General features: G+C 46.3%; 2 non-coding genes and 7 pseudogenes across 2 annotated transcripts; all 9 read left to right on the top strand.

Annotated features, from left to right (window-relative positions):
• The first annotated feature begins 102 nt into the window (after positions 1-102).
• On the top strand, positions 103-221 carry LOC138256360 (5S ribosomal RNA; annotated as a pseudogene).
• Positions 222-664: 443 nt separating this feature from the next.
• On the top strand, positions 665-783 carry LOC138254411 (5S ribosomal RNA). The gene has a single exon (XR_011197074.1). It is a non-coding gene; the product is annotated as a 5S ribosomal RNA (ribosomal RNA).
• Positions 784-1225: 442 nt separating this feature from the next.
• LOC138255808 (5S ribosomal RNA) lies at positions 1226-1344 on the top strand (annotated as a pseudogene).
• Positions 1345-1787: 443 nt separating this feature from the next.
• On the top strand, positions 1788-1906 carry LOC138251338 (5S ribosomal RNA; annotated as a pseudogene).
• Positions 1907-2350: 444 nt separating this feature from the next.
• On the top strand, positions 2351-2459 carry LOC138252078 (5S ribosomal RNA; annotated as a pseudogene).
• Positions 2460-2905: 446 nt separating this feature from the next.
• On the top strand, positions 2906-3014 carry LOC138252367 (5S ribosomal RNA; annotated as a pseudogene).
• A 445-nt stretch (positions 3015-3459) lies between these two features.
• On the top strand, positions 3460-3578 carry LOC138254725 (5S ribosomal RNA). Its single transcript, XR_011197379.1, has one exon. It is a non-coding gene; the product is annotated as a 5S ribosomal RNA (ribosomal RNA).
• A 442-nt stretch (positions 3579-4020) lies between these two features.
• Positions 4021-4139, top strand: LOC138255694 (5S ribosomal RNA; annotated as a pseudogene).
• A 443-nt stretch (positions 4140-4582) lies between these two features.
• On the top strand, positions 4583-4701 carry LOC138251337 (5S ribosomal RNA; annotated as a pseudogene).
• The last annotated feature ends 299 nt before the right edge of the window (positions 4702-5000 follow it).

Genomic DNA, 5000 nt, shown 5'->3' with positions numbered 1-5000 from the left:
AGGGCAGTTTGTGAACAGTAGAGTGCAGGTGGGTTTGAGAGCAGCAGGCTGCAGAGCGGCGGGATGTCTCAACACAAGAGGCCTGAAACAGAAGTGTGTTCTGCCTAAGGCCATACCACCCTGAATGCGCCTGATCTTGTCTGATCTCAGAAGCTAAGCAGAGTCGGGCCTGGTTAGTACTTGGATGGGAGACTGCCTGGGAATACAAGGTGCTGTAGGCATTTTGCCTCTTGCAGACAGTAGGTGGTGCACGTCTTAGAACAAATGCATAGAGTCCTCTCTAATGTTACTTTTCATTTATTATTTCTTCTGCTCTTTTTTCCTTTCTTAAAATAAATAAAAAAACAGCAATAACACTAAAATACACTCTTTCTGAAGGAAAATTGAGAATTTTTCTGCACTTCACACTCTCCCCAAGCTGCTGGTGCTGAGCTGGTCTGCTGCTTGTGCTGGGCCCTAAAGAAAGGGCAGTCTGAGACTGTGTGTAAGTGAAGGTGAAGCGATTGCAAGGCTGGTGAAAAACAGGGTGTGTGCTTGGCCCTCTGTAAGAAGTTTGTGAAGGAGGGCAGTTTGTGAACAGTAGAGTGCAGGTGTGTTTGAGAGCAGCAGGCTCCAGACCGGTGGGTTGTCTCAACACAAGAGGCCTGAAACAGGAGTGTATTCTGCCTATGGCCATACCACCCTGAATGCGCCTGATCTCGTCTGATCTCAAAAACTAAGCAGTGTTGGGCCTGGTTAGTACTTGGATGGGAGACTGCCTGGGAATACCAGGTGCTGTAGGCATTTTGCCTCTTGCAGACAGTAGGTGGTGCACGTCTTAGAATAAATTCATAGAGTCCTCTCTAATGTTACTTTTCATTTATTATTTCTTCTACTCTTTTTTCCTTTCTTAAAATAAATAAAAAAACAGCAATAACACTAAAATACACTCTTTCTGAAGGAAAATTAAGAATTTTTCTGCACTTCACACTCACCCCAAGCTGCTGGTGCTGAGCTGGTCTGCTGCTTGTGCTGGGCCCTAAAGAAAGGGCAGTCTGAGACTGTGTGTAAGTGAAGGTGAAGCGATTGTGAGGCTGGTGCAAAACAGGGTGTGCGATTGGCCCTCTGTAAGAAGTTTGTGAAGGAGGGCAGTTTGTGAACAGTAGAGTGCAGGTGTGTTTGAGAGCAGCAGGCTCCAGACCAGCGTCTGTCTCAACACAAGAGGCCTGAAACAGGAGTGTATTCTGCCTACGGCCATACCACCCTGAATGCGCCTGATGTCGTCTGATCTCAGAAGCTAAGCAGAGTCAGGCCTGGTTAGTACTTGGTTGGGAGACTGCCTGGGAATACCAGGTGCTGTAGGCATTTTGCCTCTTGCAGACAGTAGGTGGTGCACGTCTTAGAACAAATGCATGGAGTCCTCTCTAATGTTACTTTTCATTTATTATTTCTTCTACTCTTTTTTCCTTTCTTCAAATAAATAAAAAAACAGCAATAACACTAAAATACACTCTTTCTGAAGGAAAATTGAGAATCTTTCTGCACTTCACACTCACCCCAAGCTGCTGGTGGTGAGCTGGTCTGCTGCTTGTGCTGGGCCCTAAAGAAAGGGAAGTCTGAGACTGTGTGTAAGTGCAGGTGAAGCGATTGCGAGGCTGGTGCAAAACAGGGTGTGTGCTTGGTCCTCTGTAAGAAGTTTGTGAAGGAGGGCAGTTTGTGAACAGTAGAGTGCAGGTGTGTTTGAGAGCAGCAGGCTCCAGACCGGTGGGTTGTCTCAACACAAGAGGCCTGAAACAGGAGCACATTCTACCTATGGCCATACCACCCTGAATGCGCCTGATCTTGTCTGATCTCAAAAGCTAAACATTGTCGGGCCTGGTTAGTACTTGCATGGGAGACTGCCTGGGAATACCAGGTGCTCTAGGCATTTTGCCTCTTGCAGACAGTAGGTGGTGCACGTCTTAGAACAAATGCATAGAGTCCTCTCTAATGTTACTTTTCATTTATTATTTCTTCTACTCTTTTTTCCTTTCTTCAAATAAATAAACAAAACAGCAATAACACTAAAATACACTCTTTCTGAAGGAAAATTGAGAATTTTTCTGCACTTCACACTCACCCCAAGCTGCTGGTGCTGAGCTGGTCTGCTGCTTGTGCTGGGCCCTAAAGAAAGGGCAGTCTGAGACTGTGTGTAAGTGAAGGTGAAGCGATTGCGAGGCTGGTGCAAAACAGGGTGTGTGCTTGGCCCTCTGTAAGAAGTTTGTGAAGGAGGGCAGTTTATGAACAGTAGAGTGCAGGTGTGTTTGAGAGCAGCAGGCTCTAGACCGGTGGGTTGCCTCAACACAAGAGGCCTGAAACAGGAGTGTATTTTGCCAATGGCCATACCACCCTGAATGCGCCTGATCTCAGAAACTAAGCAGCCTCGGGCCTGGTTAGTACTTGGATGGGAGACTGCCTGGGAATACCAGGTGCTGTAGGCATTTTGCCTCTTGCAGACAGTAGGTGGTGCACGTCTTAAAACAAATGCATAGAGACCTCTCTAATGTTACTTTTCATTTATTATTTCTTCTACTCTTTTTTCATTTCTTAAAATAAATAAAAAAACAGCAATAACACTAAAATACACTCTTTCTGAAGGAAAATTGAGAATCTTTCTGCACTTCACACTCACCCCAAGCTGCTGGTGGTGAGCTGGACTGTTGCTGCTTGTGCTGGGCCCTAAAGAAAGGGCAGTCTGAGACTGTGTGTAAGTGCAGATGAAGCGATTGTGAGGCTGGTGCAAAACAGGGTGTGCAATTGGCCCTCTGTAAGAAGTTTGTGAAGGAGGGCAGTTTGTGAACAGTAGAGTGCAGGTGTGTTTGAGAGCAGCAGGCTCCAAACCGGCGGGCTGTCTCAACACAAGAGGCCTGAAACAGGAGTGTATTCTGCCTATGGCCATACCACCCTGAATGCGCCTGATCTCAGAAGCTAAGCCGCATCAGGCCTGGTTAGTACTTGGATGGGAGACTGCCTGGGAATACCAGGTGCTGTAAGCATTTTGCCTCTTGCAGACAGTAGGTGGTGCACGTCTTAGAACAAATGCATAGAGTCTCTCTAATGTTACTTTTCATTTATTATTTCTTCTACTCTTTTTTCCTTTCTTAAAATAAATAAAAAAACATCAATAACACTAAAATACACTCTTTCCGAAGGAAAATTGAGAATCTTTCTGCACTTCACACTCACCCCAAGCTGCTGGTGGTGAGCTGGTCTGTTGCTGCTTGTGCTGGGCCCTAAAGAAAGGGCAGTCTGAGACTGTGTGTAAGTGCAGATGAAGCGATTGTGAGGCTGGTGCAAAACAGGGTGTGCGATTGGCCCTCTGTAAGAAGTTTGTGAAGGAGGGCAGTTTGTGAACAGTAGAGTGCAGGTGGGTTTGAGAGCAGCAGGCTGCAGAGCGGCGGGATGTCTCAACACAAGAGGCCTGAAACAGAAGTGTGTTCTGCCTAAGGCCATACCACCCTGAATGCGCCTGATCTTGTCTGATCTCAGAAGCTAAGCAGAGTCGGGCCTGGTTAGTACTTGGATGGGAGACTGCCTGGGAATACCAGGTGCTGTAGGCATTTTGCCTCTTGCAGACAGTAGGTGGTGCACGTCTTAGAACAAATGCATAGAGTCCTCTCTAATGTTACTTTTCATTTATTATTTCTTCTGCTCTTTTTTCCTTTCTTAAAATAAATAAAAAAACAGCAATAACACTAAAATACACTCTTTCTGAAGGAAAATTGAGAATTTTTCTGCACTTCACACTCTCCCCAAGCTGCTGGTGCTGAGCTGGTCTGCTGCTTGTGCTGGGCCCTAAAGAAAGGGCAGTCTGAGACTGTGTGTAAGTGAAGGTGAAGCGATTGTGAGGCTGGTGCAAAACAGGGTGTGCGATTGGCCCTCTGTAAGAAGTTTGTGAAGGAGGGCAGTTTGTGAACAGTAGAGTGCAGGTGTGTTTGAGAGCAGCAGGCTCCAGACCAGCGTCTGTCTCAACACAAGAGGCCTGAAACAGGAGTGTATTCTGCCTACGGCCATACCACCCTGAATGCGCCTGATGTTGTCTGATCTCAGAAGCTAAGCAGAGTCGGGCCTGGTTAGTACTTGGTTGGGAGACTGCCTGGGAATACCAGGTGCTGTAGGCATTTTGCCTCTTGCAGACAGTAGGTGGTGCACGTCTTAGAACAAATGCATGGAGTCCTCTCTAATGTTACTTTTCATTTATTATTTCTTCTACTCTTTTTTCCTTTCTTCAAATAAATAAAAAAACAGCAATAACACTAAAATACACTCTTTCTGAAGGAAAATTGAGAATCTTTCTGCACTTCACACTCACCCCAAGCTGCTGGTGGTGAGCTGGTCTGCTGCTTGTGCTGGGCCCTAAAGAAAGGGAAGTCTGAGACTGTGTGTAAGTGCAGGTGAAGCGATTGCGAGGCTGGTGCAAAACAGGGTGTGTGCTTGGTCCTCTGTAAGAAGTTTGTGAAGGAGGGCAGTTTGTGAACAGTAGAGTGCAGGTGTGTTTGAGAGCAGCAGGCTCCAGACCGGTGGGTTGTCTCAACACAAGAGGCCTGAAACAGGAGCACATTCTACCTATGGCCATACCACCCTGAATGCGCCTGATCTTGTCTGATCTCAAAAGCTAAACATTGTCGGGCCTGGTTAGTACTTGCATGGGAGACTGCCTGGGAATACCAGGTGCTCTAGGCATTTTGCCTCTTGCAGACAGTAGGTGGTGCACGTCTTAGAACAAATGCATAGAGTCCTCTCTAATGTTTGTTTTCATTTATTATTTCTTCTACTCTTTTTTCCTTTCTTAAAATAAATAAAAAAACAGCAATAACACTAAAATACACTCTTTCTGAAGGAAAATTGAGAATCTTTCTGCACTTCACACTCACCCCAAGCTGCTGGTGGTGTGCTGGTCTGCTGCTTGTGCTGGGCCCTAAAGAAAGGGAAGTCTGAGACTGTGTGTAAGTGCAGGTGAAGCGATTGCGAGGCTGGTGCAA

This window comes from Pleurodeles waltl, chromosome 8, assembly GCF_031143425.1.
Source record: "Pleurodeles waltl isolate 20211129_DDA chromosome 8, aPleWal1.hap1.20221129, whole genome shotgun sequence".
Classification (NCBI taxonomy): Eukaryota; Metazoa; Chordata; class Amphibia; order Caudata; family Salamandridae; genus Pleurodeles; species Pleurodeles waltl.
The sequence above is the reverse complement of the archived record's forward strand: the minus strand, read 5'-3'. Positions and strand labels throughout refer to the sequence as shown.